The 25,894-nt window shown below is 44.7% G+C and overlaps 1 protein-coding gene and 1 pseudogene across 7 annotated transcripts in view; both read left to right on the forward strand.

Annotated features, from left to right (window-relative positions):
• Ctbp (C-terminal binding protein) overlaps nucleotides 1-25,894 on the forward strand; it is a 33,604-nt gene that overhangs the window by 5,816 nt on the left and 1,894 nt on the right. The gene's annotated exons all lie outside the window — the stretch shown is intronic.
• LOC144155927 (uncharacterized) lies at nucleotides 2-25,886 on the forward strand (annotated as a pseudogene).

Raw genomic sequence — 25,894 nt, forward strand, 5'->3', positions numbered from 1 at the left:
CAGCACCACTGCGTTTGCTCGGGGGATGCAATGGGATGCAGGAGTGGGCTGTCCGGACAGCTTGTCAGCACGTTTTAATGCAAGAGATGGTGATCTTTATTACAGGAAAATTACATTGACATTCCAGCCCACTTAAGCAGTGATGCTTGTTTTTAAGTTGAGAATATAATGCGTTGGCCACCTGTGGTCTTGCTCTTCCCCCTTTCTCTTTTTATTCTTGGGAGTGAGATGGAAACAGTGCAACTGCACAGTCTTCTACAGACCATGGTGCACACTCATTTTGCACAACACATTACTGTTGCGCAGTTTGACGTTGTTTTAGTGTTAGCAAATGTATCTGCCACCTGCATTTTGAGGTTGCTGTGTCTCATGCAGTGCAAGAAGTTGTAGAAGTAACCATGGGCCTAGGAATTATTTAGTATTCCATAAAAAATGAGTTGTCTTGTGGAAAACACGTCACCTAGTGAAGTTTGTTGCCTAGACAGACATGCTTTTTTTTTTCCAATGTTTTGGGTTTCTGTTGTGTTTTGTAACCTTTTTTTTTTGTATTTTCTTGGAGGCAGAAGGTAAACCTCCTGAAGGAAAGGTGACAGTCATTTTTGGCCGTGGCAAAGAAATGTGTGGAAATCAAGTTAAAACCCAACAATTTTCCAGTATCGCATTTTAAAACATACAGCTTCTGGAGAAACACTCAGGTGCCGAATAAATTTTGTGCTCTTACCTGCGAAGGCAAACCTAAGTGTGAGCTGGTGCTCACACTTACAGCAGTAGTCAGTATTTTTCCCCTCAAACTGGTTGTTTTCGGTAACAGCCATCACCGGAGAGCAAGATTTTCATCGGAGTGCAGTTGGTCACTTGTTTTGAGTATATTGGCCTCATAGCGACGCTCTGCCTTAACCAAGCTTATAACTATATTGCCGATATAAAGTCCTTGAGCAAAAACTGGTGGCCTGGTGTTTTCTATTTTTGAAAATACACTGGCGAGCATACAGCAAGTTTTGTTCCAGTGTTGGCTTTGTTTAACAAATCCATTCGGAATGTGTGTTTTATTGTTTACTATGGAGGTACTATAGGAATAGACAAGAAATAGTAATGCAATGCTGGGCCCTTTCAGTGGCCACCTATTGTCGATTGTTTTGTACAGGACAATGGGGCACGCACTCCGACAATTGATATGGCTATTTTATTTCAAACTTTTTTATATTCTATACGAAAAATTCATTGCCAAAATAAAAATTGAGTGGGGAAAAATGCCGTGCAACTAGCGAATTTGCCTTAATTTGTTCTTTCCTTGGCACAAATATAATTGCAATTTTGTTATCAGAAAGGCACATGGGCTGCGAGTGCGACATGTGGGAAGTGGAGTAGCTGTGTGAGGTGAATCCTTGCCCTGGCTTTTCAGTTTTCTGCACCGATGCAAGAAAGAAAAAAAAAACGCTTGATCCTAGGCACGATGTATATAAAGTGCCAAAGCTACTGGCTGTTCAAAAAGGTCCATTGAATATCTTGTTTACGGTTTCGTGTATTTTGTAACTTTTTTGGTGCAGTGTTATGGAGCTGATAAACGAAAATCATGAAAAAAAAAAAAAAAACCTGCACATTTTGTTGCAGGTTTTTGAATAATTGAATAAATTTAGTCTGGAATTGGCAGAGTGATGTCTGGCGTATTGCGCGGGAGAAGCGAACCTCCCTGACTCAGGGCAGCAACCGGCACTTGTCAGTCGCCCTTGGAGACCAGCAATAGGAGTAGTCAGTCCTGGCTTCCGTAACTGGAGCACCTGGCATAGCGCGTGAGAAAGGCACCTTGGGACAGGAAGCGAACATGGCATCCAGGCAGGTCCTCCTCTCCCCCACCTGGAAGAATGGCAGTCTCAGGGAGTCTCATGCCTGATGATGGCATTGGTTCTTCTGTGAAAGCCAGCCATGCTAAGAGTATGGCACTAAGGGAAAAATGGCTGCCAGGGTTTCAATGACGTCACTATACAAGTGCTCGGCATTAAAAACAAAATGCACTGGTCCAGCCAGATTGTGCGGCTGCTTTTTTCACATGTCATTGGCAGAAAGCAAACATGCTAGGGTGTAGCTAACAAATTAAAGTAGAGCAAAAATCAGTAAGAGTTTTATGGTATTTTAACATAAACAAAACTGTGTCTGCCTTCAGCTTACTCACTTGCGTGACTCGAGCCAATACTCAAAAAGTTCGAATGTAGTGTTTGTTGAATACTGGTCGAGTTAGGGGGACCTTCAGTGCACAATTGTGCAAGTTGATACTTTGAAAAGGCCCTTTCGGGTAGAAATCGTGTTTAACCAGGTTCTCCTGACACGTGTTTGGGGTGTAAAAATCGCGTAAAATCGGGTTGCACCTGAAAACGAACAACCCTAAGTATAGTCACTTGGTTGTGGTTTCATTCCTGTGGGCAGCACAGTTGAGATTAGCAAGGTAAATTATTGTATCCATAGTTGAATTGGGTTTAGCATCTGTCTCTACACATCCTCACAAGTATACTACTGTAATTGCTCATCTCGTTACTCCCTTTACCTGTTATGCAACTTGGTGCACCCACATAGTGGATTATTTTTTCTCTCTCAGCCTGTCTTGCAGCGGAGGCCAGTACCTAGCCGGTCAAGAAAACATTTGTAACCTGAGGTTTAAACAAAGGCCACCCTTTTGGCCTTCCTATTTATCTTTAGTGTAGGAACTCCAAAAGTGCGCACTTGGAAGTGCAGGCCGTTGCTTTGGTGATACATAGGCCCAGATGGCAATTTTAACAAGCCAGCAGTTTGAATGGTTTGGTCCTCCATTATCAGGACTCCTCTGAGTTTGTATGACTGTATGCAACTCCAATTTATCCGTGCTCCCTGCAAAGTTAGCCCCAGCTGGTGCAGTTGCTTTCCTCTCTGGTGCAGCACTTGCCGTGCCTATTTTTGATTGGAGCCTTCCAACGGTGTATTATAATGCTGCCATCCGAGAGCTCTGCAACAGGAAAAGCAAACCTCTATAGAGATTTGTTGCACTCTAATTGCGTGGGGTTATCCTGAAAGAGGGACAGAAATACTAGTATATGTTATAACCAGCTTCTGGGAGAAGATGAGGAACTTGTGTGTGGGAAATTAGTGCTGGTGGGCATGATGGAACGGTTTCCCCCACTTGTGCTGCTAGTAACACCAAGCTATTTGTTAGCAGCAGAACTCGGACACACATGTGCTGAAAAGCAAGAGCCGATGGGCAGGTCAGTGCGTGGGTTGGAAGCTTCCATTGGGCCAATTCGTTAGTGCGTGGTGATATTTTATTGCCACAAACTGTAAGGCATAGTTGTTGTGTTCCACTCGTGGTTTCTCTTGTATGAATCGGCATGCACGGATAGCTTAGTCGCAGCCTGTCAAAAGAGCCATAAAGACAAAATGCAAGTTTGGTTCATTCGGAAGAGTGCCTCATTAGAATTGCACTGACACCACTTTTAACGCAAAATTCACTCAAAGATGCTGTATAGTGAGAAAAGCAGAATAGCCATGCGACACTGTAGCCACTTTTGTGTGCTAAACTTATTGCGCTTGGCTGAGGCCGACACAATCCAACACTTGCAGAGCAAGCTATTCGAACTTAAATTTAGTGCATTTCTTTTTACAGCGGTAATAATGGCGGGGTGAACAATGGAAGTTATGAACACGTAAACATAAAAGCATCAGTGCGTGCTGCGCGCACTATGCTGGTTGCAGTCGCACAGAAGTCCGGCACGTCAGGTGTTTTCTCACAACACTGGCCAATTGGCAAAAGCGACATAGTATTATGCGACCCTGTTTGTCAAGCATACCCAATGTCTCGCAAAACGATTACTTGCAACCGTAACAAAAATAAGCCAGGTGCAAATCTGATCAAAAACAATGCGAGTGCGAACAGCAGTTCTGGGGTGTGTTGTGGCGCCATCTAGCGAAGGCGGACGGTAACAAAGCAACAAAATGTCTTTACTGCCTGCTGCAGCCCTAGTCGCCATATGAACATTGGTTTCAGATACCTGTATACATCATCGGTGACGTCTCGAAACACGCGATTTAGTGGGAGAATTGCAATTTTGGTTTAGATTGTTCAATTTGTAAGGGAATGAAACAGTGTCTGCTGCCAGAGAAGTACTGGGGGCACTATAACACCTAATCTCTTGAATAGAACAAACTTGTGTTTTGTTGTCATGTCCCAATTAGCACTTACTTGCCCACAAAAAAAGCAGTGATTTTGGAGTCTAGCAAATAAATTTTTCCGTCGCATAAAATGTGTAACAGTATGGTATCGAACTATAGAAGGGTAAATTTTCTTTGTCATGGTAAGTGCTTCATGCAAGAATATTTATGTGGGGGGGGGGGGGGGGGTTGTACTGAAAAATTTTGTGACAGATAAAAATAAGCAAAAACTGCGGTGTTGGTCCACACAGAAAAAACAAAAATTTGAATATATGCATCTAGTACACATACTGGCAGTGCAAAATTTCTGAAAATGTAAAATTCCTAACTAAAAATTCTTGACTTACAAAAGAACAGCCCTGGTGGCCTTTGTGCCACTGGGGAAAGCCGTTCTTTAAACTTGTGAAACTTCGGTTGGCCGCACATGCATCGTAGAAAACATTTTCTGCTCCACCGTTTTTCTTCGTAGCACACTTTAGTTTCTGGGGCTTGTGTTGAGCAGGAGTATCAGGTTCCTGGTCTAAAATCTGCTTAAAGGAGCCATGAAGACAAAATACAAGTTTGTTTATTCGACAGATTTCGTGTTGTATAGTGCCCCCAGCGCTCGCCGGATACGAACGATGCTTTGTTCACTGAGAAATTACTCAATTTAAGTTAAAATTTTGATTTTCCCCGCTAAATTGTGTGTTTTCGTGCTCTGCAATGACATCACAGGAAACGACTGCTCTGCACCCTAGGGTGCCTTATTCACGCGTCCCCCGTACAGGGTGGAGACACATATACGCTGGCGCCGCCTTTTTGGGTCACTCGCTCGCCGCCGAAGCAAGTCATTAGCTAAATTAGCACCTAAAATTAGCACCGCAATGCGGTTTGCTGGTGAAATTTGAATCATCTTATCTGTTTTGCGTTGCTGGGTCTCGTGGGAAACTAAAAGAACAACGCGTTGAGCACGTTGACCCAATGGCGGCACGGTGCCATTCAAAGGGTGTCTCCACCCTGTATGGTAGCGCTGGAATTGAGGTACCCTGCGGTGGTTCGCGCGTTTGTTTACGTCACTCTAGATGGCGCCACCATACCGTGACAAGCTGTATTTAAACCTGGCTTGTTTTTGTTGCGGGAGAAAATAATATTCTCGGGAAACATAGTGCTTGCTCGACAAATATGGTAACGTAAGACACCGTTGTTTGCGTCAATCGGTCAGTGTGGTCTGAGACTACCCCAAAGCCCCGCAGTGCTGTGCAGCTAAAGCAAGCATAGTGCGCACAGTACCAACAGCAGTACGCATCAGTACTTCTATGTTTACAGTGCTTTCGTAACTTCCACTGTTTGTCCCACCATTCTTATTGCATTAAAAAGAATGTGCCCTAAATTTAAGCACAAATAGCTCGTTCTGCAAGCTTATAAGCTCAGCCTAATTTGCGTTTGCTTTTGCCGGCCACCGCCAATTGCAGAGCTGTCCTAATTATATAGCTTATTTGAGCGAAGTTTTCTAACGAGGCCGTCTTTTGAATGAACCAAACTTGTGTTTTGTCTTCATGGCTCTTTTAAAAACAATATCTTTGGAGTCGGTGGTACTAATATCCAAAAATTCCCGTGTAGGCTCGTCCAAATAGCTAGAAATGCGGCATTTTGCCATGCGGTCGCGTGCAATGTTGATGCTGTTGCCGTAGCTTCACGTTGCCCATCATGGGACACCAGCGACGTGTTTAAAAAATCAGCGCCGCACGAAAAAACAAAACCAAAGAGGGTGCAAGTGTCTCCACTACTCAGTAGATAGATGGTGACAGCTCTTTGATCACACTGGGAAAGTGTCAAAACCGAATGGCAAAACGTCAAAATTTCTATTTGAATAGGCATGGCCAGGAAAGTGTTAAGGGGAGACGTGGGTTGAAAAATCTCGTTTTTTCCTGAAATTCACTTTTTTGTTTTCAGTCGTATTAGATTCTTTCAACATTCATGTTTAGCCGAAATTAATTTCAATCTGTAATTTGTATCCGAAGTTACTGAAAAATGTGTTCAAGTAAGTTCCAGCGACCTACAAAATCGCTGAAATCTTCCGAAATCAACATTTTCCCGGCCCCGGTATCTCGAGGCAGCGGCGTTGTGCGCCATTTGTAATCACTGAGGCGGTTGTCCATGCTCTCAAGAACGCAGGCTCGTGGAGTGTCGTCCGGAAAGAAAAAAATACTATAAACAAGCGTTTTTTGAAGCGCCCCTGCGTGCCGTTTGAATTGCGCGGCACATCACGTGGTGCCGGATCGAGCGCACCATTCGCTAGCGCAGCGCTCGCTTGTCGCTTCAGCCCCGCGCTGCATCGCAAACTGAGCTTCGCGAAGATTTATTCAATTAGTTACGCTATGAATCCTGCCAGAAAGCAGGTGTACAAGGTGAAAAAGTACCGGACGATAAACAAGTATGTGGGAAAACGTCGTAAAGTGCGTCGTCAGACTGTGGCAAAGGCGAACGGCCTAGAGAGGTCTAGGCCTAACCCCAGAGTCAGCAACGATTGCGACGATGACTTCGCCAGCGGCATCGACGCTGCTGCAAACTTCGTCAGCGCCTCACAACAAAACTGGAGTTTTTTTTTTTTTTTTTTTTTTTTTAGAAGAACGAAAGGCATGATGGCACATCATCAACAGTGCTGTGTGACATCGATGTGATGACGGCACTTCTGGGCGGAGCGGCGTACCCGTCTTGCTGTGAACACGAACTTGTTTGCAAGGTGGCAGAACGGCGCAAAGGACTGTGTCTTGTCTCGAGTTGCGATGTGAGAACAGTGAGTGTGCGTCTTGTGTTCTCTCTTCGACACATACGTCGAAGCGTGTTGCCTCCGGCAAAGCCGCCGCAGCATCTGATGACTGCACGGAGGTGGGGCACTATGGCAACGGGAGCTCGTGGGATAGCTTCGCGGCGAATGTGAAAGCTGTCGTAGCCTCGTGCCATAGGCATCGGACATGACCAGCTTTCGCGCTTTTTTGCAATTGTTGGACTAGCGAAGCCCATGCATTGCAAAACCTTCCAGGCAATCAGCAAGAAGGTTCACGATGCTGCTGTGAGGGCCGTAACCGAAAATTTGAACCAGGCAAAAGCTGTAACAAAGCAGGTGGTTGATGGTACTGACGTGGCCATAATGTACGACAGAAACAAGGCCATAAAAGCCATAACGGAGTCGGCGCGGCTATCTCCCTGGACACCGGCCTGTGCTTGGGTTTTGAAGTCTTGTTGAATTACTGCCATGCTTGCAGTCTGCATGTCGTGGGCTCTGAAGAGGAAATCTGGCAGGCCTACCACAGACCTGTCTGTGAGAAGAACACCGACAGCTCCTCTCATGGCATGGAAACTAAAGTAGCACTAAGGATATGGGAGCGGACATTGCTGCACGAAACTCCACTTCGCTTCACAACATTTCATAGTGGTGGCGACAGCAAAGCGTACAACAGAGTTTGTGACGCCGAGGTGTACGGTGCAGATGCCATCTGCAAGGACTGCACTTGTTGTGAAACGCCTAGGCACTGGCATAGGCAAGTTGGTGACACCACTGCCCAGAGGCGGGACGCTCAAGCCTGCCACCATTGAAAAGCTGCAGACATACTATCAGATTGCCATCACTGGCAATAGCGGCAACCTTCGGGACATGTACACTGCCATATAGGCGTTGTACTTTCACTCTTGCTCCACTGATGGTGCTGGCAGTCACAACTTCTGCCCACCAGGCCAAGAATCATGGTGCAAGCACAAGCGTGCTGAAGCAATGGGCGAGCCTGCACCACAGCATACACCGCTTCTGATGAAGGCACAGGGTCGGGCACTGCTGCCCATATACAGGCGCCTTTCTGACGAGAAGCTGCTGGCCCGATGCCTTCAAGGGAAAACTCAGAACACTGCTTAGTCCTTCTACAGTAAGGTGTGGCTGCTGTGCCCAAAAACAGAGTTTGGTACCCAAAGTGCTGTGGAGACTGCCACAGCCATTGCTGTGCTCTTGTATGACCGAGCTGGTCCTGGAGAAGCTTGGTGTCCTCCCACCAGCACGCTTGACCACCCTGGGGGACTACAGCGACAAGAGGTGCGTTCAGAAGATGAATGCCCAACATCTAGTCATCGTGGCCAGCTCCTGGACATACTGCCTGTGCATTGGACACACTTCCGAGTGTTTGCAAGTGCACCCTAATTAACAAACATGTTTCAAATGCGTTTTTCTCATTTTGGAATTTTTGGCCACGGTCGCATTTCACTCGCGTAGTTTCATCCCCTTAAAATTGTCCTATTGCGATGAAACTTGGCACACAGCTTCTTCGAGGTGTGTAGAGTGCCGTTATCTATTTTGATTTACGATACATTGCATTATCAATAAAAACATACCAAGAAATGATACACGGAACCCTTAAAAAAGTTCTGCAGATCTGTTCATTTTTTGTAGTAACAGCTTTTTTTTTTTTTTTCTTCATAATTTTAACCTCTTAAGTGCACACAGTGGTTCATGACAAGCATAAGCTATTACACAGACATCTACACCGAAGTTTTGATGTTGAAAAAGCAAGAGTAAAAATCCCTTTGTTTTGCAATTGCACGTATGATAACTTTAAAAGTAATGAGGCCACACAAAATCTGATAAGTTTTGGAATCTACAAGAAAAAATGTCTGGCTAAATTTTGGAAACCCTAACTTGAAAACTAAAGAAAAAGTGTTTTCGAAGCGTTTCCCCTTAAATGTCTTAAATGTACTATGTGCCTTAAAATCCCACCATGCTCCTCAGGTACTCGCACGATCTGGACAGTGAGGCATGCCATAGAGGTTGTTACGAATTCAGTTAACTTGCATCTGCATCTTGGGCAGGTGGACATTTTATTTCTGAATTTCTTCAGAAACAGCAACTGCTCGCATTAGATTTGTGACCATGTGCCCAATAAAGCACTCTTTTGGTCACAAAACCACTACATTGGTGGTGGCTCTGTAACTTAAGGGCTGCACTAATAAAGCAATCCTAATTTGTGGGTCTGCTTCAATATAAAAATGAGGTTAGATGTTACAATCTCTATATGCTAGAAAGAGAGAGTAAACTGTCAGACCAGTGACAGTCTTTTTGCACCTAGCAGCAGACAGAGTAGTGCAAGAACCCTAGTAATACTGGAGTTTTGTTTAGATTCACCAAGTCAGGTAGGCAGGTTTTTACGTTTGTATCCAGACGGTTTTCTCCAGTCTTGGCTTGTTTTCTGCCCATGTTGTTTCTCTCTCTTCACTCTCACTGTTCAGGGGTGAGACAGCTGCGCATATTGCGCAGTTTTAATACAAATTTGTTTTCTTGCGCCAGGCTGCTCCAAAAGCTTGAAAATTGCAAAAATTGCACCAGACTGCTCCAAAACAGTCTGAGCGAAGGATTTTAACGCTCCTGTCAGTTTCAAAGTTTTCCCGTCGAGAACCATTGCAAAGTCCTGTAGAAAAAATACTTATGGGTACTGAGGTGTCAAATTGGTTGTGCTAGTTGGTGACAAAACGGCAATTTTCGGAGCGCCGTTTCTTCGGAACGACATTACTTGGTGTGGTGAAGATTGGAAAACATGGCCCCTGGGCGAAGTTCAGGCAGAGTGCTCCAATTTCTACCGTGGTTTTGGTTATGGTGGTGGCTGGGTTTACATTTAGTCGTTCGATCTGCTGCAGGAAGTTGCGCGACTCAAAAGACGGGAGTTCATCAAAAACAATGTAGTGCCCGCGAATTCGCCATGTTTCGGCTTTGAGTATGAGGCACGGTGCGCGCTTGAAGTGAAATTTTGAACTCATTGTGATGTTAGCAAAAGCTGTTATTGCTGCCTTTGACAGCGAGCTTCTGAGCGGCGGGAATGGGACGATCGACACTGCAGAAGTGGCGGCGCAGGCTACATCGCCGAAAACGTTCCAGCAGTGTATGATAGCGGGACAGGCTATTATTGCATGCTAGTAATAACGGTTCATCTATCTGAAGTGAAATTTAATGCCACAGGGAGTGGCTAAACATACCAATGTTACTCAAATTACAATCGTAGGGAAGGTGCACCTTGGGGATTGAAATGGGAGGGCTGGTGGGGTGGAATGACTGTCGCCTCGCTTTGCACAACTTTTGCCGTGACTCTACACTTATGTGTTCAGCCGAGTCTGGGATTACAAAAATAATAATTTCGGCATTCACATGATAACAAAAATGCTTTGCGATTGCTTAGTTTTTCAATTCGGTATTTCCAACGGTGCTCCTCACTATTTATGCATAGAGCAATTTAAAAATGGCTTGTGAAAAAGTAGTGCAGTAGAAAAAACTGTATTAAAATGATGTTTCAGTGTTATGTACGTTCAAAACGGATTAAAAAGTGCACTTTTCTCCCCGGAGTTGCCTACAATTTGATTTTTTTTTATGCTCCTAAGGTGATATAATAAATGTCGTTAAGTGCTCCAAATCAAGGTTCTTCGCTCTAAAATCGAGATTTCGCTGCTACAAAAACTTCTCCCAAATCTGATTCACCTGTCTCACCCCTGACTGTTCTAAGATCGCCCTCAACTGTTTGAGAAAAAGCCAGATAATTGAAGCAGGGTAAAAAAACTCAAAGCAAGAGTCATTTCCGGGTAGAATACTGCTGCTGTTTCATCTCCCAGGCTAGTGTGTATCGGCAGGAGCAAAGGTCATAGATAAGCTCACCTTCACTGCGTCTAATCTTTCGGCTGCACTTCTTTGCTTTCTGATTTGGAGTTGCGGCCTTAAGAGTCGGCCTCGGGCATAAGATGATCAAGGGCTCCCAGCTATGAGTAATGTGAATTAAATGTGTCATAGCAGTATTTTTAATGATACAGTAATTGGTGAACATTTATTTTGTAAATGCTTTCAGGAAATAAGCTATGATATGGCATTGTAAACGGCAGAAGTTATGGATGTGTCGCCAAATAAAAAAAAAAACTCCACTGGGCTCTTTTTTAGCACCGGGATTTTAGTAGTGGCTGAAGTCCAGTTCTAGCAAAGTTTAAACCCGAACTTCACATTAAATGTCCAAAGCACCACGAGGAGAACTCCCTGCTGGGTTGTTCCTAAATATATGTTACTGATAATGACATCAAGCACTGTATGAGAACGCTTGCGTTTCTCATATTGACTCTTCTTTTTTGAGCGTGCTAATGCAATTTTTATAAAATGTCTCATAAGGGTTTTCCCCCATTTTTAGCTTGAGGTTTTATCTTTGCAGACATACCACTAAACTGTTTCTCAATGTTGCATTGTAGACTTGTAGATTTAAAAAAAACCCTTGCGGAACTAGCTAGGCTACAGGTGGTAAAGTACCTGCTAATTGGCTGCCATGGGATCATGCTTAGCATCTACAGTGTAGGGGCCACTAATGGGTCCCACGATGAGGCCCAAGGGTTGCATAGTTGATTCAGATGGGGAAATAACCTCCTAAACTCCTGTTGTCATCTCTAGTTGGTTAAAGAAAGTAGGTACAACTGGTGACACAACATGTGTAGATGAAATCCTCGAAGACCTGTCACAACGAATGCATTAACACATTACGATTTTCAGCGGAAAGCTCAGTGGCATTTCATTGCAGCTTGGATTTGAGAATATGCAATTCCGTTTTTCCGTGTTGGAAACGTTTCAACCCCCTGTGTGAATGGCTTCACTTAAAATGACGTGATACCAGCTTCTCTCCTAGTTGTCTGCTGATACTGCATGTAATAAACAGTATGACCCTACCCCCTTTCTACATGATGCCCATTACCCTCAAATTGCTAGTTAAAATGTATAAAATTCCAACTCCAAGTATGAAATGAGCTGGTCTAGGTGGACACAATAATAGTATAGATTCTAAATAAATCATGCTGTTCTGGTTAGGTAGAAGGGGCAGAAACGCAGTCTTTTGTCAACATTTTCTACAGCCTTGTTCACTAGGATTTCTGGCATCATGAAATGCAAAAGGGTATTGTAGAACAATAACCTGCGCACCTGGCGTGTTCTCGACAAGTGCAATTGGGTTTAGTGCCAAAATGTGCGGCCTACTGTTCGGGGTGTTTTACCCATGTGTTTAGAAGGCTAACTTGAGCCATAAGGCAGCCTTTCATAAGCACTGCTAAATGATAAGTGTAAGAAAAGGCCGCTAGAATGAATTTCAGAAGTCTTCTTCGTTTGAATATAAGGCGCTCATTTCAAAGGCACCCCTTTTCTTGGCAAGTTAGGTTCCTGCAAATGAAACTAGTGCACCAAGTGCCTGTGGCAGCAGGTTCAAAGCACTTGTATAAGCCAGATCCCTCCGTTGCCATCTAAGAACTTCAAGCTTAGCGTCACGGCAGGTTTTCAATGACTGCTTTCACTAGCAGCATGCATGACGTTTCTAAAGCAATTTTTCTCTACACTATCATCCCCTTTGCTGCATGTGCAACTTTGTTTTTGCCGTTGCGAGCAGCGGCAAGCTGCTTGTATGATGTGCACACTGCCAGCACGCTCATCATCATCATCAACAGCCTACTAGGTCGACTGAAGTACAGTGGCCTCTCCTGTTGACCTCCACCTGCTCCTGCCCTGCACTGCCCAAGTTCATTTCTTACCTCCGAATTTTCTTATTTCATCCCTCCATCACGTTAATGGCCATCCCCTAAGATATCCTCTACTCGAGTTTGCTCCCCAATCCAGAAGGCTTGATTCCTGTCCCTGACGATTACGCCTATCATCCTCCGTTCCATGGCTCGTGAAGTTTTCTTTCCAGCGGTTTTGTAAGCTGCCAGGTTTCTGCTCCATACATCATCACCAACAACACACATTGGTTGTATAAGAGCGAACTCTCGGCATACTTATTTATCATTACTTTAAATTTTTTCGTACTTATTTGTAGCCCCACAGCCAAGCTTTGTGATCGTAGTTCCTAAAGCATTTTTTTCAGCTGCTCTGCCGACTCGCTGAGCAAGACTATGGGCCGTATTCTTAGTCCCTCGTCCATTCTATTTGCTCCCTCCACTGGCTAAGAAAAGTATTCTGAACTTTATTTATGTTGTCTATGAGTTTTATGTAGGCCTCCCCTATTTCCTGGTCTTTAATGCTTCAAACACTGCTGCGGTGCTTACTGAATCAAATAATGCTTTATCGTGGTCTGTAAATGCCATGTAAAGGGTGTTGTTATACTCATGGATTTCTCTATTCCTTGATTAATGACGTGGATGTGATCTATTGTAGAGTATCCTTTTTTTAAACCCAGCCTGTTCCCGGCGTTGTTGAAAATCTAGGCTGTCACTTATGCGGTTATCTGTTACTTGGTAAACAGATTCTATACTAATGAGTGTAGGCTGATGGGTCTGTAATTCTTAAGATCTTTGGTATCTTCCTTGTAAATCAGAATTATGTTGGCATTTTTCTGGACTGTGGGCACTTTTAAAGTCCTTGTGCATTTTTTGGAAAATAGGTCAGTGCGTTTTTGTAATACAATGACTGCTCCCTCTAAAAGATTCACAGTTACGCTGTCGTCACTTGCAGTTATTGCTCCTTTCATGCTTTTGAGGGCCTTTTCTCTTCCTCTATATGTTGAATTTCGATGGCAGATCTTGAGCGGTCGCCAAGCTCCACCGCACAGCACGCTGCTCTCTCGAAGAGCAGGTGCTCTGAAACTGCGTTTGGAACGCATGTGCTCCCGCCGAGGCAAAGGCTGCAACATGACGGGTGCAGGATTTTCCTGGCAGCCTTTACATCAAGCCCTTCCAAAAGCGGCTGCTTCACTGCCAGCATTTTCTTCTCGTCAGGTCTCAACCAAAGTTCCTTCATCTGCTTTTTTGCTGATTAGCCTCAATGGCGCCCGTGACGAGACTTTCGTCGGCCTTTTCGCAGGCAGGTGGGAAAAGTAAAAAAGAAACGCCGTGTCCACCTCGTCGCCAGTGGAGCTGGGCTCCTCGCCACTTGATTCAGACTTTCAGCTGTCGCACTTGCTTTCGTTAAGTAGCAAGGCTGAATGCGACATGGTGTGCAGCATGTATTTTTTCGTTATGACTGGCCATAGTGCGTATTTGCCGGAGTGGGCGCCATGGCGATTCAAAGGGGGAGCAGAGCGGAAGCAGACGGCGGCGATGTCACAAGAGAAAACGAGGCTCCACCCGAGTTGGCAGACTCCGCCACTTCCGGGGGAGCAACTTCTTCCCCCACGGAGCAATCTCGGCTGTGGCGGCGCTCTCATTGGAACAGGATTTGGTTGCTGCAAAGCCATTGGAATGTGTCTGCTTCAGGTGGAGCAAAGCGGTTGCAAGTCTGTAGAATAGTTCCGATACTTTTATTACCATGTTTTGGTTGTGCCTGGAAGAATGTGCCTTTAGTTTGTGTACTGTATTTAGTAAATGCTACGAAGTCAAAGTATCTCCACACATGCAACACTTCGCTGACTGGTCTGCTAGAGGAAAATCTTAGGCTAATCAAAGGGAGTAGAACAGTCAGTAAAGTTAATATAGGTATTAAGGAATTAAAATCAATCAAAACATTTTTTGTGAAGCATAAAACCAGGGTACTGGAAGCGCTTTTTGCGCGTGGTGAACTAGCACGGCGGTCAGCAGCACAACCACACATTTGCCATTGCCTTTCCTACCGAACCCTTTATGACCACGTAAAAATTACCTATATTAAGTGCTTCCGCAAACTCTCTCTCTCTCTCTCTCTCTGTGTTGATCTGCGACCCATTTCGGATTGCTATGCCTGAACTTGTAGCTTCGATGCTCTTTCAAACACTTAACATCAGTTTTGTGGAAGTTACAATTATTTACAGTTTATTGGTTAAAATAAACAGAAAAAAATGCACAAAAAGTATACACACAGTGCACATAGGCGGTTGTACTGAGCCTAAAAATTATTTTAAGAATTCTAAGATCTATAAGTTGTTTCTACATTCCTAAGCTGTCGTTAAATATATGCATCAACGCTGTACACCAAGTTTTAGATTCTTGCAAGCCCACCAGCCTAGCAGCTCTGAATGTTGTGCCTCTCCGCAAAGCAACTCTAGAGTAAATCGGTCTTTCTAAAATATGCATCCAAGCATACCTGTTTGCGTTCTGACACACAATCATTATCACTTCAGTGGTAAAAGCAAGAAAAAAAACCCAGCGCTATAGAGAAGCGGCGCTCTTCAGAGCTAATCTGACACGCGCTTCAGGCTATCTCGAATGTGATAACGCGATGCGGCGTGGGGCATTTGGCAAACTATCCCCGCCACATGTTGTCCAGACCCTACACATGAAAGTAAAGCTGCAGTCGTTAGATAGGAAGCAAGTTTTATTTATAAATACAGAGGGAAGTCAAAAATGAACCTTGCCAGTCAGCACCTGTTGAAGTCTGAGGCGATTGAATGGGAGCGCCTTCATCAGAACGAATCCACATCGTTACTGGAGTCACCACTGCTAGCAGCTGGTTTAACAAAAATTAGCAGCTGCTGCGGCCTTAGTCTTAACTTAAAGCAGCCATGAAGAGAAAACACAAGTTAGGTTCATTCAAAAGATTGTCTCGTTAGAATCATACTGACACCACTTTTAACGTAAACTTCGCTCAAATAAGCTACATAATTAGGAAAAACGGGAATGGTCATGCGACCCACCAGCTCATTTCCCGCAACAGAACCTATGATGTCACATGAGCTAAGCTCTGCGATTGGCGGAGGCTGGCAGAAGCAGACGAAAATTAGGTAGAGCTTACAAACTAGACGAACGAGCGATTTGCGCTTAAATTTAGGGCACATTCTTTACAAAGCAATAAGAATGATGGGACAAACAGTGGAAGTTACGAAAGCACATGTAAACATAGAAGTACTGATGCGTTCTGCTGTTCGTACTGCGCACAGCATGCTTGGTTTAGCTGCACAGCACTACGGGGCTTGGGGTTGTCTCAGACGACACTGGCCGATTGACGCAAGCAACGGTGTCTTACGTGACCCCATTTGTTGAGCGAGCACTGTTTCAGGGAGCGAATATTTTCTCCCAGAACAAAAACAAGCCAGGTTTAAATGCGGGCAAAAACAAACCAAACGCTTGCCACGGTATGGTGGCGCCATCTAGGTTACGGAACGTAAAAAAACGCGGGAACAAACCAACACCGCTGTACAGGGTGGAGACAACCTTTGAACGGTCCCGTGCCGCCGCAATTGGGCCAATGGGCTCAACGCGTTATTATTTTCGTTTCCCACGAGACCTAGCAACGCGAAACAGACAATATGATTCAAACTTCTTCAGTAAACTGCGTTGCGGCGATAATTTTAGCGCGGTTTTGACACAATGACTTGCTTCGGTGGCGAGCGAGCAACCGAAAATGGCGGCGCCAGCGTATCCGTGTCTCTACCCTGTACGGCGGATGCGTGAATGAAGGTATTCTAGGCTGCAGAGCGGTCGGTTCCTGTGATGTCATTTGGGACCACGAAAACGCACGATTGAGCGGGAAATCAAAAGCACCGTTTGTATCCAGACAAGCACTGGGGGCACTATAAAACACGAAATCTTTCGAATAAAACCAAGTTGCATTTTCTCTTCATGGCTCCTTTAAAGAAGCTGTCCGCCTTTGCGAAGCGCAGTGAAACAGAATGCCATTTTCACCGAACTTTCCACTACTTTATGTTCAAATTTCACTCCCGACTCTGTCTACATTCGTGAAATATAAACACAATAATCAAATGGAAAACATGAGTTGTCAATATATGCTAGATGGCATTAATTGTCTCAGGGGTGAGACAGCTGCGCATATTGCGCAGTTTTGATACAAATTTGTTTTGCTGCGCCAGGCTGCTCCAAAGGCTTGAAAATTTCGAAAATTGCGCCAAACTCCTCCGTAACAGTATGACAGCCAAGGATTTTAACGCACCCGTTATTTTCAGTGGGGAAAAATGCCTGCTGACTGCATACTTTTCCAGCATCCCCAATGTGGTGCTGTTTGCAAAGCTTTAATTGGTTGATCATTCAATAAAAAAAACTGCATAAAATTGGCCCCGAGGTAGTTTTTCGAAAGTCTCAATGCCGGGTTGCACATGTTGTATTCTATGTTTTTAAAGTTTTCCCATCGAAAACCATTGCAAAGTCCTGTAGAAAAAATACTTGTGTACTGAGGCGGCAAACGACTTGTGCGAGTTGATGAAAAGACGGCAATTTTCGGAGCACCGTATCTCTGGAACGACATTACTGGGCACAGCCATCTCGGTGTGGTGAAGATTGGAAAACATGGCCACCGGGCAAAGCAGTTGCTTGTGGTTCAGGCAGAGTGCTCTTTGCCGTCTTCTACCGTGGTTTTGGATATGCGGGTGGCTGGGTTTACACTTAGTCGTTTGATCTGTTGTGGGAAGTTGCGCAACTAGAAAGACTGGAGTTCGTCAAAAACAACGTGGTGGCAGCGAATTCGTCGTGTTTCGGCTTTGAGTATGAGGCACGGTGCGCGCTTGAAGTGAAATTTCGGACTCATTGCGGTGTTATGAAACACCGAGTTATTGCTGCCTTTGACAGCGAGTTTGCGAGCGGCAGGAATGGGACGATCGACGCTGCAGAAGTGGCGGCGCAGGCTACCTCACCGCAAAATGTTCAAGCAGTGTCGGATAGCGGGACGGGCTATTATTGCACGCTAGTAATAACGGTCCATCTGCCTGAAGTGAAATTTAATGCCAAAAGGGAGGTGGCTAAACATACTAACGTTAATCAAATTACGATCATAGTGAATGTGCACCTTGGGAATTGAAATGGGAGGGATAGAGGGGTGCGACGACTGTCACCTCCTTTTGCGCAACTTCTTGCCGTCGCTCTGCAGTTGTGCGTAAAACCGAGTCTGGGATTACAGAAAAATAATTTCGGCATTCACATGACAACAAATGCCGTACGATTGTTTAGTTTTTCAATTCAATATTTTCAAATGAACTCCACGCTATCTATGCATGGAGGCCAAGAAATAAAAGTGGTTTGCAAAATGTAGTGCAGTTTGTACCTTGTGATACTCTGGTAGAAAAAACTTTATTGAATGGCTGTTTTAGTGTTATGCACGTTCAAAACTGATTAAAAAGTGCACTTTTCCTTCCCGAGTTGCCAAAAAACGATTTTTTAGGCTCCCAAGGGGGCATAATAAAGGTTCTGCTCCAAAATCGAGATTTTCCTGCTCCAAAAACTGCTCCCAAATCTGATTCCACTGTCTTACCCCTGTTGTCTGCAAAGCGCTGTCTTTAGCTTTCACGGGAGGTTTGAAAATCATCGTTCACCCGTAACGGTATGACGTGGTCACGAAAGAGCTAAGGGATGCTGTCGCTAGAGAGAAGATATTCGTGGCAATTTGGGGTATGCTTACTATGCAAGCGATCATCAAGTAATAGTCATAAACAAGCTATATGATATATACTTCATATTTCCCTCCCCTGACAGCGCTGCAGCTATGACTAAGTGTTCTGAAGCACTGGGTGCATTGTTTTGCAATTAGCAAGTTCGAAGTCCCTGTAGGACTTTCTTCTCCATTTTTTTTTCCTTTCCCCTTTTTTGGGGAGGGGGGGGGAATTCTGAATGTAATGTTTTCTATCATGATTCCACCATTTTGCGCTGCAACTTTCATTGCTCTACGATCGGGTTGGCAGGCAGACACTGGCACGCCGGCGAGTTCTTGTTGGTGAGGTGTTGACAAAAGCATCGACTGCTTCAGGCACAGTGCCAAATCAGCCGACTGTTGGCCTGGTGCGAACCCTGCTCTTACGACACGGGGATTATCCGGGCAAGCTCCAAAGGTGGGGGCACAGTGTCTCATAGTTGAGCGTCTCCAATGACACGGAGGGCATTCAGCCACTGCGTATGCCCCTGCTAATGAATGTTACGTACGATTCTAAGTTGTGCTGGCAGGCTTATCTGACGCATTCTAGAGCCGACAGCATGGCAGAAGCACAGTATGCCAATTCCTGAGATATTGAGAATGCCCAACCAAGGATAATGTTGGATGCCAAGCATGTTGTTGCACAGAACCGAAACGCTTAAATTCAAATCTTGGCCATTGCCCAATCACATTTATAAATTAAGTACTGCTTTAGAAGCCCGATAAACAATGAAAAGTGTGTTTGACCCAGCCTATGCAATGCAGACAAAACAAGTTTGACAAATTCATTTCTCTGACCCTGTAATAAAAAACCTTGGCGCAACGGTTTCTTCAGGTTCACCTTGCTGGTGAGAGCGCTTCGCCACATGAAGGAGGAATGAATTGATTATTTGGGCGTCCTTGAAAGGCTTCATCTAGCATACGTCCGCCGGCTGGATGATGGATGTGAGCCCACCAGGAATGAGCAGAGCATCGGGGTTTCCTTTCTGTTGAGGGCCTCTTGCCCTGCTTCAGTCTTGTGGATGGGCACCTGGTCAAGTATCAGCAGCCACCTCATGTCGTCTCTGTTGGCACCCCACATTTTTCGCACCAATTTGAGGGAGACTGACATTGTCGTCTACCCATTCTTGAAACAGGTCATTCACATATTCTGGAAGGAGGGATGATTCCATTTTATTTACAACTCCACAAAAGTTGACGACAATAGCACAAGCGGTCACCTATACAGCACAGAAACGGTGTGTGGTATCAACAGTGAAACAAGTTCATGGAGCGTTCTGAAGTATAGAGCAGCACTGAGGAACACACACACAGCCAAAGCAATCTGGGACAATCGCTTGTATTCTATATTGCTACCCACTATTTTTCCCCTGCTTTCTTCCACCCATACCCCTAGGGGGCTCTGATACATTAGCAGGAGACCACCTCCTTCCCTTCCCCTGTTATTTTAATAAAAGTTCAAATTGAAGTTTAAGCTGAAGACACTCTTCGTAGCAATCATACTGCAGCACTGTTGTACCAGCTGCATTAGAGCTTTCTGTTTCATACCATCAATCTATACAGTGTAGGGTTTGGCCCTGGCCCTGCTCTGGTGCCTTCAAGGCTACCACCATTCAAAAACACAACCAATCATAATTGGCATGGGTCAGAGCACGCTCCGATTCGTGCTCCTAGGCCGCTGCTAATTCCCGAAGCGGCGGGAGGGGGCTTAGTCTTAGAAGCACTTAATTTTAACTCGCTTTTTAAAAACAGTAAACCATCTATCACAAATTCGTTTTTAGCCAGTTGCAGTTGTTGACACAAGCAGCGGCACATGTTGCAGTCAGTAACTGCTGAGTGTGGCTGCAAACATTATTCCCAGGTCAATTTTATATGGGGGCATGCCGCCATATTGCATCCCTAGCGATGTCCCCCCCTCTTTTTTCTCCCCGCCAGAAAACATTACACGGTGTCGGGCAAACCAGAAGTACTGTGTGCAAAAATTGAGGTACCTGGCACAGGGTTCGCACAGACCCTTGAAATCCTTGAATATCCTTGAATTTGATAACATTAATTCAAGGGCCCTTGAAACTCCTTAAATATAAGTGAGCTCTTTGTAATCCTTGAAAATTTAGTGGACTTTGTTTCAATAAAGCAAAGGAACAACATATTTCCGTAAGTTGTACTGATTTCAAAAACGCGTTTACTGAGGAATGACCGCGAAAACAAGTAGCCTTGACAGAAGAGCAATAGCAGCAAGTTTCGGTTTCAAAACCGGCAGCGCCTGCATCGTCTGGCAACAAATGCGAGCCAGAAATCCAATCCAATCCACCGCAAGTTGTATCAACGGTCGGTCGCTACTCAGTCCGACTTTACTTTGACAGGATGCCAGGCGGAAAGTGCAAGTTTCAGTCCATAAATAATACGGAGCACGGGAGTTATGGGCTGTGATGAAACTTCTCCTCCTGAGCCATGGGCAGGCCTCAGTGGAAAGAGGCTTCAGCATCAAGAAGCAGGTTGCGGTCGAGAATTTGGCAGAGCTGTCGTATATTTCTCAACGAGTTATCTGCGAGGCTGTGAAAAACCATGGCGGCCTGCTGAACGTTCCAATTCCAAAAGAGTTGAAGGCGCCAGTGCGCCAAGCCCGGCATAGGTATGCTGCATACCTAGACAAACAAAAGAAACAAGCACTGTCATGGCAGGCAACTTCAAAGATAAAAGAGCTCGAGCAAGAGCTCGATAAGATGCAAGGGAGGAAGTCAAAGCTTCAAAAAACTCTCAAGTGCCTGCTGGAATCCACGGACCATTTTTCGGAAGAAGCTGAAGCGAAAAACAACCTCACCTACTTAGTCAAAGCAAACAGCTTCTGTGGAAAAAGAAATCCATGCGAAAACTGCACTGCTTTCATAAGTCTTGTAAGCAAATAAAATTTTGCTAACACTCCTTGAATTTTGCCCATTTTCATCCTTGAAATCCTTGAAAAGTCCTTGATTTTTCAGTCAAATATTCTGTACGAACCCTGCTGGCATTTGAAGTGCGAGCAATTCTGTTTGGGAAATTTGGCGTGTAGGTTCCTTAAATTATGAAGAGTGCCTGGGATGATGCCCAAATCTGTTGCAGAGGACGAAAAGCGCAGTCTATGGACTATGGGAATGCTCTATAAAATGCCAATGTTGTTAGTGCGCAGCACTTCGGTGCCCGGTACAGTCATTTGGTGGCGGGATGTCCGTGTAACCGAGCAAGCGAACGAGACAACGAAGGCGGACTGGCAGAAGTGTGAGAGGGAAGGCGGCATGTGCTGCTATGGTGCCATGTGCCAGCACGTTGCCATGACTCAGCATGTCTGACTGCCTCCCCTTCACACTTTTGATAGACTCTCCTCTTCCGTTTGTGGCTCATTCGAACCGCATGACATTTGTGTGATAGGTTCGAACATGATTTCCAACAACGTGCTCGGTGGAAGCGACGCACTGCAAGATAACGGCCAAGTAGTGCGTGCTGAAATGCATTCGCCGATCACGTGATCACTTTCTGGGATGCTGCAGCTATGCGCCGTGACCGAGAAGACTGCGATTCGTGCTGCATCAAATTTCAAATTCGGGAGTGTAGTAATCCTCATCTACTTTTCTATTGTCTTCACCTTGTGCAGTCAAATCTGTGCCATAGTTTGGTATAAAGATGAAATAATCGGACTCCCGGCAAAAGTGTTCTGTAACCTCCAAGAAGGCTTAGATTGCCTCAGCATAGTCAACCAATAACTTCCGATTTTGTTCATTCACGTGCTTGTCGACGCATGAAATGGGCTTTCCATAGGGCCAGGTAATGGTTCAAAGCCTGAAATGTCTGAGGTTAATATGGTCTGCCAGCTTGCGTGCTCATTTTTGAAAGGGATGGTTACTGCCCGCCCCACTGCGTCCTCAGCATCCCGAGAGTCCATGAGTGCTTCATCAAACATTTCTCTAAAGATTTGCTGTTCATGGCTGGTGGCTCTGGGGAGGCATTGCTGTAAAAGGCACTGGTAATTGTTTTACAGGGTATGTCCGAAAACTCTGAAATTTTTGTTTATTAATCTTTTATTCAATACCAATTTACAATCTCTTAATAACTTTTCAAGTATTCCCCCCGGCCCGCTTTGATGCACCGTTGGCAACGCTTCACCCAATCAAAGAATGTGCCCTGGAATACATCAACGGGAACCTCCTTCAGTCACAGCTGCTTTTACTTTTCACGCTTCCAGCAGCCCATGCCAAGTTACTTTCGGGGACCTTTTGATTCTCGTCCCCTGTGATCGCTCTGTCCAAAAATTTTGGGTCCATTTTTCATGCAATTCTTGGCACTTCAACAAATGCTGTTCCTTCAGCTGTCCTGTCGTGTCTTTTGGCACCATTTTCGCAGACTTTCCTCATTTGAAGATCCTTCGTTAAAATGTGATGAACAATTCTTTTGGGTGTTCCACACTCCACTGCTATTATCGGAACGCTTAAGGCCCATTCACACTTGCAATGGGAATTATGTCGCTTTGTTGCACGGCAACAAAGTTCGGCGTTGCCAGTGGCCTGGCGAGTGTGATTTAGTCAGCATCTACCTCCCTCCCTATTCCCCCTCATCCCCAACCAGCGACCTTCGATCCTCCCCTTCCTAATAAAAGAATTTATCGTCATACAGTTTGAAATGGCAGTTTTGATGTCTCCATTTTTGTGCCACTGAATACCGTCCATCTTTCTATGAATCGCATAGCTGCTTGAAGCAAGCACGGGCAAACCCGTGCTTGCGTGGTGTGGTGGAGGGTCGTCAGTAGTGTTTGTGGGTGGGTTTGCAGAAAGTTTTCCTGGTGGGGCCACGGGACGTTTTCACGGAGGAAACTTCCCAGGCTTTCAAAATGTCTGGTGTTCCGAGTTTTTCAGGAATATAATATTTAGCCCCTGCTCGGAGTGTCAACAGTCGAGGTTGGTTTAAGTCTTGTAGTGCACATGTTTCAGTCATAACGATCATGGCCTCCTTTAGAACATAAGGGACTTTTCATTGTAGGGATAAGATGACTCGTAGGCTCAGCTATCGCTTATGCTTTTTCAGTGAACATGCACCACCCCAAGAGGTTAGTCTTGCATTCTTAAGAAAAACAGTAGTCATTGATGTAATAGAATTGACTGGGCAAGAGGCAGCGTGCATTCTTAGTTTGATCTAGTTTGATTGGAACATGTCAGTTGTGCATGGGAAGCATAGTTGGACGATTAAATGTTTACTTGCAGTTCCAGAAATTGCATATTCAAGTGCAGGTGTGACCTCGTGGTGGTGTTAGTGTATCCAAAGGTTGGGTCGGTACAACTGTTCTCTGCCAACAGCTCAGGCTGATATATTGCAATGTGTGTGCTGTGTAGAACTCAATGCTGATGGGGGCACTCTGCAATATACAATATTTGCAGGTGGCTATTTTATGAAAACTGGTTGTCACTGGCAGCAGGCACTCTAAATGTGGTTTGTTCGTTGCAACCATCGTGCAATACAGGTTCACTGGTACATATTGGTAGGGCCTACTCTCTGTGGCTGAGGTGACAAGTGTGTGTGCGGGGGGGGGATTAGTGGATTGATTGATTGAACAGTAGAAAAGGTGTGTGCTTTTACCCATTTGAAATACGTGCACATCTTCAATAAGCTTATCATTGAGAGCAATCGATGGTGCCAAGCCACCAGGCTATTGCGTAAAACGGATGACTGTCGATAATTTGAAGTCACTTAATTGGGATTTTTGGTTACCTAGAAATGATTTGCTGGTCCCGGCAATTTCAAATGCAATCCAATGGCAGCAATTGCTTGATAATTCTAAGGCAAAACCCATTAGAAGTTATTTCAAGTACAAAGCCTTGCGGAGACCGTCACTCCTGGGCAGGTTATGTGGTGGACGCTTTAGTCTTCGATTTTAGCGACAAGTCTCAACTATTATGGAAACCCTGTCATTCGCTCAACTTCGAGATTCTGAACATAATCAAGAAGGGAGATGTGTTGTGGACTAGTTACTTCAAAGTGTTTTACTGTCCTCGTGAACTTGGGGAAAAAATTTGGCCAAAAAAGCATATACTTTTCTCCTTTTTTGCCACGAGCGGTATTGTAGCAATAGGAAATTCTCTAGAGGTACATCCCAGCATGTAGAGCAGCTGGAAAGGGTTTTTTTTTTTTTTTTTTTTTTTTTCAGCTTAAAGCTAAATGCTTAACCATCCAATAATGGAAGTAGATTTTACATTTTGTGTTTCAGTAGTTATTTAATTAGCATTATTTTTATTGGTTAGCAGCAGTACTTCAAACCTAGAAGTTAGAATTGATGTAAACTTGTATGCAATTGCAAAACAAAGAAACTGCTTCCCACATTTCATTCTCCACAACTTTTAGTATCCATTCATGCCTTGCTGGTAATTTTTTGTTGATTAGTTTCTTTTATCTCAAGAACAGTCAAGAAAGGTTTTTGGATATTTGAAATCAGCTAAAATGACTGAACAAGCCCATAATGTTTTATGAAGGTTGGTTGGAAGCAAAAAAAGTTTCTAAGGCCAGTGTGCCCCCTTAATAGTGGTCGACTGTATATGTATGTGATGCTTGGTTCTATGGTTTCACCCGCCGCGGTGGCTCAGTGGCTAAGGCGTTGCGCTGCTGAGCACAAGGTCGCGGGTTCGATTCCCGGCCGCGGCGGTCGCTTTTCTGATGGAGGCGAAAAGCAAAAACGCCCGTGTGTACGAGATTTCGGCGCACGTTAAAGATCCCCAGGTGGTCAAAATTAATCCGGAGCCCTCCACTATGGCGCGCCTCATCGCCTGCGTTGCGTCGGCGCGTTAAACCCTACAATCAATCAATGGTTTCCTAATTTTTAAAAATTGCATGCTTTTTCGAAATATGTTAGCCTGGGGGAAATTATCTATTGGTATGTCTTATGCATCTATTTCTATCCACATTGAAATTCAGTGCCATTATTATGTTTTAAGACGCAAAAAACTTTACTGTGGTTAATGTGCTTCAAACCTCTGGTAATGGTGTGAAACGTGGTTGTACAACTTACCAATTTTTGCGTGGATATTGGTTGGACAGGTAATCCCTGTCAAGTTGATACGAAAGGAGCTTCAATTTATTTTTAATTGAGAACATAAGTCAAGCATTCGCTGTGGGGTAAGGGGAGGGCATCTAGTAGCTTTCTTTGAGATCTGTGCTTGCTACTTGTGTTCTGACAATTCTTCTAAACACGCACTACCAAAACTTACTGTGTAGCAAAGTTTTGTTGTTTGTCACTGAAGCAGAATTAACTAGTTAACCAAGCCTCCAGTGGCATCGTTCGTGGATGCGGCATCTTTTGCTTTGCCCCAACAACTGTGACTGGGTTTGTTTTGGGTGGTGGTGGGTGACGGGGGAGTGCCGTGATGCGCGTGCAGCCACTTCCTGTTATGTAGCCATGTTGGCGCCTCTTTCCAACCCCCA

The sequence above is a fragment of the Haemaphysalis longicornis genome, unplaced genomic scaffold, assembly GCF_048455015.1.
Source record: "Haemaphysalis longicornis isolate Haplotype H1 unplaced genomic scaffold, Haemaphysalis longicornis Haplotype H1 scaffold_1, whole genome shotgun sequence".
Lineage (NCBI taxonomy): Eukaryota > Metazoa > Arthropoda > Arachnida > Ixodida > Ixodidae > Haemaphysalis > Haemaphysalis longicornis.